General features: G+C 46.9%; 1 long non-coding RNA gene across 1 annotated transcript; it reads right to left on the bottom strand.

Moving 5' to 3' along the window:
* Positions 1–927: 927 nt before the first annotated feature.
* Positions 928–6,967, bottom strand: LOC144454844 (uncharacterized). Its single transcript, XR_013483404.1, has 2 exons — positions 6,420–6,967; positions 928–6,040 (listed from the first exon to the last, which is right to left on the bottom strand). It is a non-coding gene; the product is annotated as an uncharacterized LOC144454844 (long non-coding RNA).
* Positions 6,968–11,966: the final 4,999 nt, after the last annotated feature.

The following is an 11,966-nucleotide window of genomic DNA, read 5'->3' as shown; positions in this document are numbered from 1 at the left end:
ATTGTTGAATTCAAATTTTTTATCAGTTTCCATTTTATGGGTAAATTCATCTCATTCACATTCTAAGCTATAATTACTTGTGTATTTTCCTCCTCCCTATTTTTCTTTTTTTTTCCCTATTTTTCCTCACTATCCTTCTCACTCTATTTCTATCCCTCCTCACTTTTCTGCTTTATTTCTACCTGCTGTCTTGTCCCCCTATTCCTTAACCTGTCTACCCCTCCAGAAGTCCCTTGCCCTCTTATTTATTTCTGAATTTAGAAGACTTTTATACCATTCTAGATATCTATGTTATTTCTTCTTTAACCCATTCCCAATGACAGTAAGGTTCCAACACTACCTGCCCTCCCCCCTACTAGCTTCTTCTGTATCAATTTTTCTTTTTATGCCTCATTTACATGAAATATCCCTCTTTACACAGGTTTTTTTTTTAGAGTCACGCCATCATACTCAGCTCGGCATATGCCTTTCTTTCACACTACCCAAATAATGATGACAATCACAAGAGTACTGATAATATTTTCACGTATAAGAAGTAAACAATTTTACCTTATCGAGTCCCTTATAATTGGTCTTTAATGTTTACCTTATACTTCTCCTGGATCTTATATGTTGAATTTTCCATTAAGTTCTGCAGCTTTTGTCACAATTAAGTCCTTCAGATTGTTAAATATCCACTTTTTTCATTCAGGATTATATTTTACTTGGTTGTAATCCCAACTCTTTTGCTGTATGAAATGTAGTATTCCAAGACCTATGGTCCTTCAGTGTAGTAGTTGCTAGGTCTTATGTAATCCTTATTATAGCTCCATGGTATTTAAATTGGTTTTTCTTTCTTCTCGCTTCCAATATTTTCTCCTTAACCTGGGAGCTTTGCAACTTGGCTGTGCTGGAGCTTTCTGTGTTTCATGGTGACCGATACAATACTTGGGCTTAGCATTTGCTCTCCATTGGCCAGGATACATGACGGGCCCCCGGGCTTTTCCAGCTGTACATTTCCTGAAGGATATCTCAGTTGATCCCTCCCATACCCACTGTGCATTTCTCTCTTCACTCGCAAGCTTTGATTCTTGAGTCATTGTTGTTTTCTAAAAGTCCCAACTACGCAGTGTCCCCCGGAGAACATGAGAGACGTGTCAATATTTAGAGCATAGACATTGCTCGATAGACATGAATGAGCCTATTTCAGTTGTGGGCGTACTTGATCTGTCTTGTGCTCAACATTTGAAGGCTACCAGAAATGGGGGGGGCAAAATCTTATCCTTGATTATCTGCCATGAATCCATTTAAAAAAAATACATTTTATTGAATATTTTTTAACATCACTTACATTTCTCAATGTGTCCTCCCCTATCTTTTCCCAGAGAGCCATTCTTTATAATAAAGAATAAAAAAGAGGAGGAAAAATTCAAGAAAACTAACCAACATATTGAAAAAGTCTGACGCTTTCCACTGTGGTCCACCCTCATGGTCTGCCATCTCTGCAACAGGCAAAGGGAAATGCCTTCTCCTGGTGCTCATTTGCCCCATCTTCCTTCCTTCCTTTTTTTTTTTTTAACCCATCTATAAGTCATCTAGTCATGCAAACACAGCCTCTGAATTACACTGTGAACATTAGATAGTCTGGTGCAGCAGACAAAGAGCTGGCCTTAGAGCCAGCAAGACCTGGGTTCAAGTCCTACCAGCTGACTGCTATACCTACCTGGACTGGGGCAAGTCATTAATTTCTCTGTGCTCTAGGAAACTCTCTAAGACCATAGGTTGTGGAGAAGGTGCTGTCCTGCGATGCCTCCCTAGGCACCCCCTACATCAAGGAAATCCCACAGGTCTGGGCCCTCTCCCAGTGGGGATTTTATTGGTCTTAGTTTATTTTACATAATCATAACTCACATTTAAATGGCACTTGGTGATTTCCTCAGAGCAAGGTAGATAGCCTAAGTCTTGTCCCCATTTTGCAGGTAAAGAAATTTAGGCCCTGAGAGATAGATCGGATGAGTTTACACGGATGGAAGTGGTCCTGGCAAAGCATCCTTCTAGGGATGTCCTGTGGCTGGGCCATGGAATGCTAGCATCTTAGAAGAACCCAAATAGCCCAAATCCAAAGGGCAAGTAGAGATGTGTGGTGGGTTACATTGGCTGCTGCACATTAATGATGATGACCCAAGTGCTAGAAATGCCACAAGAAGCATCAGCAGGGACATGTCTGACCAGAGAATAAGGAGGGTGGCCTGCAGCAAGAATGAGAAGTAACTACCACTTGGCCCAGGTTTTACATTGGCATTCATGAAAGATTGAAAGACCCAGATAAGGGCCTATTTCTAAAATATAGAAAGAACTAAGTCAATTTTATAAGAATAGAAGCCATTCCCCAAGTGATAAATGGTCAAAGGATATGAACAGGCAGTTTTCAGATGAAGAAATTAAAGCTATCTATAGTCATATGAAAAAATGCTCTAAATCATTATTGATTAGAGAAATGGCAATCAAAACAGCTCTGAGGTACCACATCACACCTATCAGCTTGGCCAACATGACAAAACAGAAAAATGATAAATGTTGGAGAAGATGTGGGAAAATTGGAACACTCATGCATTGCTGGTGGAGTTGTGAACTGATCCAACCATTCTGGAGAGTAATTTGGAACTATGCCCAAAGGGCTATAAAAATGTGCATACCCTTTGACCCAGCAATAGTACTTCTAGAGCTGTATCCTCAAGAGATCATAAAAATGGGAAAAGGACCCAGATGTAGAAAAATGTTTATAGCAGCCCTTTCCGTGATGGCAAAGAATTGGAAATTGTGGGGATGCCTATCGACTGGGGAATGACTGAACAAGTTGTGGTATATGAATGTAATGGAATACTATTGTGCTATAAGAAATGATGAGCAAGCAGACTTCAGAAAAACCTGGAAAGACTCGTATGGACTGATGCTGAGTGAAATGAGCAGAACCAGGAGAATTGTACACAGTAACAGCCACGTTGTGCGATGACTACTATTGATAAACTTAACCCTTCCCAGCAATACAAGGATCTAAGACATCTTCAAAGGCCTTGTGATAAGAAATGCTAACCACATGCAAAGAAAGAACTGTGGAATTTGAATGCAGATCGAAGCATGCTATTTGCTATTTGTTTTCCTTCTGTATTGTTTTGTTTCCTCTTTCTGGTGGTTCCTCCTATTGGTTCTAATTCTTCCTTTCAACATCACTAATGTGAAAATATGTTTAATAGGAATGAATATGTAGAGCCTATATCAGATTGCGTACCGTCTTGGGGAAGGAGAGGGAGAAAAATTTAAAACTCAAAAGCTTATGGAAGTGATTGCTGAAAATTAAAAATAAATTGATAAATTTTTTTTAAAAAGATTGAAAGAGCCAGATCAAGGAAGGTCTCTCACATGTTGGGCAGATTTCCTATGGAAGATTTATGGGAAAACATGGACAAGGCTGGGAATGGCCCAGGCTGGAAAGTTCTAGATGAGTTGCATGTCATCTGTACTGGAGGAAGGACTCACCTAGAGGTGTCTTACTGGGAACTCTCATTAAGTGTGGACAACAAAGAAATCTTGCTGAAGAGAGAGGACAGCATGGCATTCCTCTACTCAGTAAACTTCATTGGCTCCCTATTATCTCTGAGATAAAATACCATCTCCTCTGTGTGGCACTGAAAGTCCGGAGTGACTTGCCACCTGATTAGACGTTATTCTCCCCAACCCTAGCAGCCAAACTATCCTTCTTGCTGTTCCTCACACGTGCCTCCTCCTCTCCACCATCTTCTTTCCTTCCCAGTTCTGTGCAAGCACCATGTTCTACGTGCAGACTTCCCTGAGCTTCCTCAGCTGCCAAATGGGGTCACCAAGAGTTGGACATGACCGAACAACTTCCTAGCTGTGTGACCCTGGGTAAGTCTCCCCAATAATTACTTCACATTGATGTTGTATATTCTTGTGTGCTCATGGTCCTAACTGACTTCGTGGAAGTCCCTTGAGCAGTGTAGGGCCTGCCTCACCTGTTTTTTGTATTTGTATCTCAGTACCTGACATAGTGCCCGGCACAGAGGTATGTAATAAATGCTTGGTGGTTGACACGAAGTAAGGAAGAAAAGAAAGAAAGAAATTAAAATAAAGGAAGGAAGGAAAGAAGGAAAACGAAAGCAAAGAATAAAGAAATAAACCAAAAAAGGGAGGAAAGAATGAAAGAAGGAAGAAAGAAAAAAGGAAGAAAGGAATAAAGAAATAAATAAAAAGGAAGGGAGGGAAGAAGGAAAGAAAGAAGGGAAGAAAGAAAAGAAGAAAGAAACAAAAAGGGAGAGAGGATGAAAGACAGATGAAAGAAAGAAGGAAGAAAGAAAAAGGAAGGAAGGAAGAAGGAAAGAAAGATGAGTGAATAAAAGAGACCAATGAATGAAGGGCACTTAAAAAGTGCTCACTTTGTGCCAAGGAGAGGTCGTCCCCCGGAAGAAGACACCACAGAGAGAGGTCCTGGAGCCCCAAGTAGCTTTGGAGAGGCTAGTGAGAGGGGGCCCGTCTGAGGAGAGCTGAGCTCTCCCCTCTACGCTGGCACTCATCAGCCTCTCTGTCCAGCTAGCCAGGGGCACCTGAGGATCCTGTGGACTTGAGATTGTCAGTGAAACCCCACATGGCCTTGTTTTCTCCGCCTTTCTGGATTGTTTGGGTACTAAGCCTGTGCTTCCTTGTGGACCTCACACGTCCATGTCGGGAGATTGGGACTCCAAGGAGAATGAGCAGTGACTCCCATTTCCACAGCATCTTAAGGTTTGCAAAGCACTTTTCTGGGCGAGCCACAGGAGGGTCGATCAGGCTGTTGACATCTTCTAAATAGACAAAGGAAGGCTCAGAGGGTCAGGTGATGAACCCACAGGTTACAGAGCTTGGGTTTGGACCCAGGCCTCCCCAGGCTGAGGTCAACACTCCTTCCACTGTGCTATGCTGACTTTCTTTATCCTCATGCCTCAGCTTCCTCATCTCTTAATTGGGAAATAATAACATTTGCACTATTTATATCACAGAGAGGCCATGAAGAAAGCATTCTGCAAACCGTGGAGGGCTGGAGAAATGGGAGTTCGGTTTAGGCAAGGGGCTGGGGCATTGGTGGGGGCAGAGCCCAGCTGTCACTTGGTGGCATTGCTTGACATGAGCAATCATGGGGTGTGAGGATGTTGGAGAGAATCACAGGGTCGCAGCTCTAGAGCTGGAAGGAACCTCAGAGGCCCTCTTCTCCAACCCCCTCATTTTACAGCTGGGGAAACTGAGGCTCAGGGATCCTAGATCCAGAGTTGGAGGCCATGCAGTCCAACCCTCTCATTTTATAGATGAGGAAACTGCCTCAAGGGAGGCCAAATGGCTTGTCTTGTGATTCAGGGAGTAGGCGTCAGAGGCAGGACTGGAACCCAGGTCTTCTTCCTCCTAGGGCTCTTTCCACAGCATCATACCACCTCCCACTTTGTCATTCAGCCTCCGGAGGGAAAGAGCAGGCCGATGTGGGCACAGCCGGCAGCGGGCCCCTCCTTGTCTGCCACTCTCCACCTCCATTCCCCCAGGTCTTCATGGTGCAGTTGTCTGTGGTAGCCTGGGTCCTGAGTTCATGCCTTACTGCTTAGCGCCCCCTCCCCCCTTCCAGTGCACAAGAGAATTGGGGAAGCAGGCATCGAGGAGGGTTGTGGTCTGACCAGGTCTGCCACTATCTTGCTGAATTGCACCAACTAGGCCTGTTTCCGGTTTTCTGTCCCCAGAGAAGGGCACTGGGGGGATGGCAGGATGCCAGGCAATCTGACTTTGCAAGGACAGGGCAAGGCCCCCACTTCAGAGATTTCCCCAGGATCCCAGTGGGGGCCTTAACCATGAAGCAGAGAAACATTCCCCTCAAGTGACTTGGACCTTTGTGCCTGGCATGAGGGCTGCCCATGAGCATGGAGACTTTCGGTGACCTTCTCCTCTCCTCTTCCCCATCCTTTGCTTGGGGAATGGCAGCCATAGGTGGGCATGCACACCAGAAGGGGGTCTTGGGCACTGATAGAGGCTGGAAGAAGGGAGGGGAAAGAAAGGAATGAGCCTAAGAACGAGGGTGGTGCCAATGGGACAAGAACTCTCCTTGACTGGCTTTCATGTCCCAAGGAAAAGAACCCTACAGGTTCTACCTTCCCTTGCCTGGGAAACTGAACCGTGGGGAACTGGGGAGATAGAGACAGAGACAGAGACAGACAGACACGGGGGAGGGGCGGGGAGGAGAGGGTGGTCCTCAGCGGTCATATAGTCTGGCTCCTACCTTAATACTGTATAGCATGAGGGGCGGTGGGTCCGCAGGCGCCATGCCACGGAGCATGTGCTCACCACACGCCCCCTGCTTTGGGAGGATGGAGCCAACTCTAAGCGGTACCCGGGTTCCCCCCACCTCTCACCATGCGTGCGCGGGGAACGACTGAGCAGAGCTCCATTACTGGCCACTAAACCGGCAGGAACTGTCTTCCACCCAGGACACTTGAGAAGTGACCGACTCCTGGACTGTCTTCTGGCTTCCTCTCTCTAGAACGTGTGGCTTGGAAGCCTCCCTCGCTGGGCTTTCCCATGGGGCGGGGAAGCGGGCCGCAGAGCCTCCTCCCGCCCCCGCAGGGGAGGGAGCCTTCCCGAGTCGGGGTGGGAGCTCGGGAAAGCCCTCCCCAGGGCCCACCTGACCCGCGGAGCCTTGAAGGAAGCATTCCTAGCGGCTGAGGGGAGGGGCAGTGCGTTCCGGGGATCGGGGACAGCCTGTGCAGAGGGAGTCAGAATGTCACGTTCGTTCGGGGGTCAGCGAGTCCGGGAAACGGGGAGGTTAGAGCCAGGCTGGGGAAGGCTTCAGAGGCCGCCCCGGGGAGCTGGGGCAGCATAGGGGGAGGAGCCAAGGATGAGCAAGCAGAGCACCTGGGCGCACACCCCAGCTCTGCTTAAGTCCCTGGACCTCCAGGTGCCACTCTCCTCTGCAGCAAAATGAAGAGGCTCTGGTCGATCTCTCCACGGTTCTTTATCCAGCTCTAGGCCAGGGGCTATTTCATCTTAGAGGCACGAGGGAGCCCCTCGAGAATGAGGAACAGGAGAGTGTCAGGGGCTGCCTACGTCTTAGAAAGTTAATTTGGTCGCTCCGCCGGGAATGGGCGGGGTGGGCCCAGAACCCCAAAGGAGAATCAATTTGAAGCTGCTTCCGGGCATGGTTATCTAAGGGCCTGGGATCACAATCTTAGAGCTGGAAGAGACTATTGGGGATCGTCTGCTCCTGCGGTTCTTAACCTGGGGATCTGTGAGCGTGGCAGGAAAAAAAAATACACATTTATATTTTCACTACCCTTTGGTGTCCTTGGTAATTTTATATCATGGTTCTGAGAAACGGGCTGGAGGCTTCACCAGACTGCGTGCTAAAGGGCTCCGACACACCCGCAAAGTGAAGAACCAGACCAAGCCGCTCATCTTACAGATGAGGAAACTGAGGCCCAGGGAAGTTAAGTGACTTGCTCAAGGTCACACGGCGAGAAAGCGTGCAAGGTAGGATTTGAATCCAGGTGCTCGGACTCCGAATCCAGCCCTGTTCCTGCTGGCTCTCAAACACAAATGTGTGCACGTGCATATGCATATACACAGTACGTGTATGTATAGATATACACATACATGCATATACATACAGACAAACATCAATTTGTGAATTGAGAAATATTTATCAAGCACCTTTGCCGTGCCAAACACTGAACTAGGCACTGTGAGTGCAAGGATGAAAGCCAAATCACCCTTGTTACCTTCTACAGGGCAAGACCACATGCGTACAGTTAGCCTTACACAACACAGATCAGAGGCAGTTTTTGTGGTGGAAGGCACTAGCATTTGGAGAGATCAGGAAAAGCTTCCTATGGACAGCTGTGCTCAAGCTACGTCCTGAAGACAAGTAGGGAATTCTAAGAAGTTGCTGTGAAAGGGTGTGCCTTCCAGGGATGGGCCACGGCCAGGGCAAAAGCACCGAGATGAGAGAAGAAAGGTGATGTATGAGGAAAAGCAGGAAGCTTGCCTGGGACGTGGACCGTGGGAAGGAGAGTACTGTCCAATAATCTACGCCACTGGAAGAACATCGGGGGTCATCTTGTCTGCCTTAACTGGACAGAGATCCCCTCTCTGGGTGCCTGGGTGCTCATCTGGGGCCTCTCTAGAAGACGCTGGGGCCAGAACTTCCCCTTCCTCCAGGCAACCTCTTCACTGATGACATGTTCAGGGGCCGGAAGGAAGGGCATTTCAGCCAGGCCTTCAAGGCTCCCCACTAGTTCAGAGATTGACATGATCTTTTAAAATAGTTTTTTTTTTTACCATGAACTTAATCAAGAAACATTTCAATGAAGATTTCCATATACAAAAAAAGGTGGTGTATAAAAGCATAGAATTCTATTACATATATTTTATTTTTAAAATGCTTTAGAGTATATTAAATTTACCATATTTGACATAAAATATATTAAATTGAACAAGGTAGCAATAAGGTTGCCCCTGTTTACATCTCATTGCGAATTCCCTTTTGTTCCCTTTTGTGTTATTTTTTAAATGTATAATTGCTGGTCTTTTCTATCATCTCTCCTACTATCCACTAGGTCTCCCTACCTCCTCCCGAAGAAGTGTAGCCAAGCTAAACGAGTAAACATATTGGCCATGTGTGAACATGTATGTCTTGGTCTGAGTCGTCACCCGCCCACAGGGGCGTGGGATGCTCTGGCATCAGGCTTCTGAAGTCCTGCTGGGGTCCTGGGTAGGTCAGAGGCCCACCCCTTTTCAAAGTTATTTTTCAATGTGGTGACTTCTTTCAGGTCCCTCCCACCATGATACATCTCCTATACTCCTCTGCCCCCTGCCAGACACACACATAGCCATAACCACTAGCCTCTTCAGCCTCTTCAGCAAATCCACCCTTGTTTTCATAGATAGGAAACTGAAGCCCAGGGAAAGAAAAGGCCCAAGAATTAGATCCAGGATTTGACCTCAAGACGTTGACTCCAAGATATAGTATCAGCTGGAAGGAACCTCTTGTGCAACCCCCCACATCTTACAGTTGAGGAAACTGAGGCCCAGTGAAAGGGTCATAGAGGCAGTAAGTCAAAGACCCATGATTCAGACCTAAGCTCTAGCTTGTCTTCAGAGAGGAAGGAGGCTAAGACACTGATCCCTAGACTAGGGAGGCCTGGATTTGTACCTAGACAGTAGCATGGGCTTGGGCACCTGCCCAATCCGAACCTGGTCTATAAAATGGGATTGACCTCCAGCACAGTCTGGTTGGTAGTCATGACAGGCAATAGGCTGGGGCTGAGAATGAATGTTATTCATAATAACAATAATTCATCATTACTACGAAAGTGTAACAGAGCATTAAGAGCTTCGTCCTCCATAGACAGGAAGTTGGTGAGATCTGTCAACACTCTGAATGATAAGAAAAGAATTCAAAATGACCCCCTGTCACTCGAAGAAAGGGTGTCTGTATTGGAGTGGTGTTCAAGACGGCATAAGGAAGGAGAGGGTCCTTTGTCAAATCCCTACCCAATCAGATTGAGGAAAAGATGGCTGGGCATGAGCACATGACACGGCACGTTAGCACCATCCTTAGATTCAAGACAAGAGACTGAGGAAGCTAGGACATTGTGGAAAGGGCCTTGGACCTGAATCCAGGCTTTCTTATTTACTACCAATGGGTAAGTCACTGTCCCTCTCTGTGACTCAGTTTCCTCTTCTGTAAAATGAGGGGATTTGAGTGTGAAATAGGGCCTCAGGAGGCTGGAGTCAGATCTTGAAGGGCCTTAACTGCCAGAAAGAGAGCATTCCTCTATTCTTGGGGCATGATGGACCAACATGAAGGAGGAAACTAGATGATCCTCTTCGAGGAAGGAGTGAGGACTTCAGCATTGTCGGGAGTGTACTGAGACCTAGCCAGGGCCGAAGAGAGGGCTGAAATGTCTTGGGTGGGGGGGAACCAGTGGAGACGAATTAGAGGACTGGTTTGCAGGGGGGCTCCTTGGCCTACGGTCAATAGCTGTTGAGAAGCAGAGGGAGTAGAACTGAGGTGAGACAATTAGGCTTTGCCTCAGGCTGTCTGCTGAGGAGCTGACCTAAGACCACAGAACCAGAGCTGGCAGGAACCTCAAAGCCCCTTAATCCAAACCCTGAAGGCCATCTAGTCTGAATCCCTCATTTAACAGATGAAAAAATCGAGACCCAGAGAGCTTACTCACATCTCACTTACTCCAGGTCACACGAGTAGTAAATGGAGAGGTGAGATTTGAACCCAGGTCCTCTGGCTCCAGAATCAACACTTTTCACTGTATGCATTGTGACATCTGGCACAAGCCCTCATGGTTCTCTGATGCCCCATTCAGTGCCCTTGGGTGCCACTTCAGGGTCTCATTCCCTGGCTTCCCCCAGCAGCACCCGCCACTGTCTGCAGAACCTCAGCCTGCTCCAGGGTGTAGGGGTCAGGGTTGGCAGCTGTTAGCTAGGAAGCTAATTACTACTCCCTGGAACGGAGAGAAGGTCGAGGATATGCAAATGAGAGTCATGGCTCTTTTCCAGGTGGAATGAGATTCCCCCCCAGGCCATCATGCCTGCTGCCCCTCTCTCCTGAGGCTCCCTCCTAAACTGGGGTCTGTTAATGAAATGGACCCCTGCTACTGGATGGCAGTGAGATTGGAGTGCACGCATAGATATCAGCCCTCTGCAGAGGGGAGTCACAGACCTGTCCAACAGGACAGCAAGGAAGGCCAGCTACTTCAGCCTCCTCGTTTTTACAGATAAGGAAACTGAGGCTCACTTAGGCAAAATGAAATTATTTGCCTAAGGCACAAGAAACCATGGAGTGCCTAGGAAAAAATTATCTTAGAGATTATAATAACATTCCCTCTTTTTCCTGAGGAAGAAAGGGGAAGTGAGGTAGGGTGAAATAGAACTTGGGCAATTCAATTAATATTTCTGAGCCTCAAAATCCTCATCTGTAAAATGGATATAAGGGCAGTTGGTGGCTTAGTGGATAGAGCTCAGGGCCTGGAGTCAGGAAGATGTGAGTTCAAATCTGGTCTCAGACACTTCCTAGCTTTGTGACCCTGGGCAAGTCACTTCACCCTGTTTGCCTCAATTTCCTCATCCGTAAAGTGAGCTGGAGAAGGAAATGGCAAACCACTCTAGGATCTTTGCCAAGAAAACTGAAAAGGGGGTCAGGAAGAGTCAGACCACGACTGAATAACCATGAAATGGGGATTACAAATAACATTTTCACTAGCAAACCCAGAGTGCTATTATGAGGATGATATGAGATGATAAAAATAATTCCACACCCCTCCCTCCCCAAGCTTCAAATATGTGTCAGGTGCTGTCATTAAATACTTGATTAGTCGATTTTTAAATTTTTAATTACATTTTTTAGATGAACAAAAATCTGGTTTTTTTCCTTCTCACCTCTCCTAATTGAAAAAAAGAAGAAAAAAACCCCCAAAAACAAACAAAAAAAACCCTTTCAACAAATGTGAATAGTCAAACAAAACAAATTCCCCCCGCTGGCCATCATTCACAGGCATGTATATATGTAGGTACACGCGTGTGTATGTGTACACATACGTGTGCGTACACCTGTCTGTGGTTGATCTGCGTGTATCTACACATATGCACATAAACACATACCTGCACTTGGATCTGTAGGTGCTGATGTCCTGCTAGGCACCCTGAGGTCCCTACCTCTTGGTCCGGAGAAGGCAGGCACACTTCCCCCTCCAGGCTAGTTTGGTTTTTTGATGGCTCTGTGACGGCATCTGTGAAGGGAGATCTTGGGGAGGAGCCTCCCTACAGCAAAGCTGGAGGGCTCCTGGACCGCACCCAGTCACACAGCCTGAATGGATCCGAACTGAGTCTTGAAGGCTGGTCTTCCTCCCTGTCTCTGAGGTCGCCGCTTCTCAGGTGTGGAAGGG

The sequence above is a fragment of the Phascolarctos cinereus genome, unplaced genomic scaffold (genome assembly GCF_003287225.1).
Source record: "Phascolarctos cinereus isolate Bilbo 61053 unplaced genomic scaffold, phaCin_HiC Scaffold_1;HRSCAF=81, whole genome shotgun sequence".
Lineage (NCBI taxonomy): Eukaryota > Metazoa > Chordata > Mammalia > Diprotodontia > Phascolarctidae > Phascolarctos > Phascolarctos cinereus.
The sequence above is the reverse complement of the archived record's forward strand: the minus strand, read 5'-3'. Positions and strand labels throughout refer to the sequence as shown.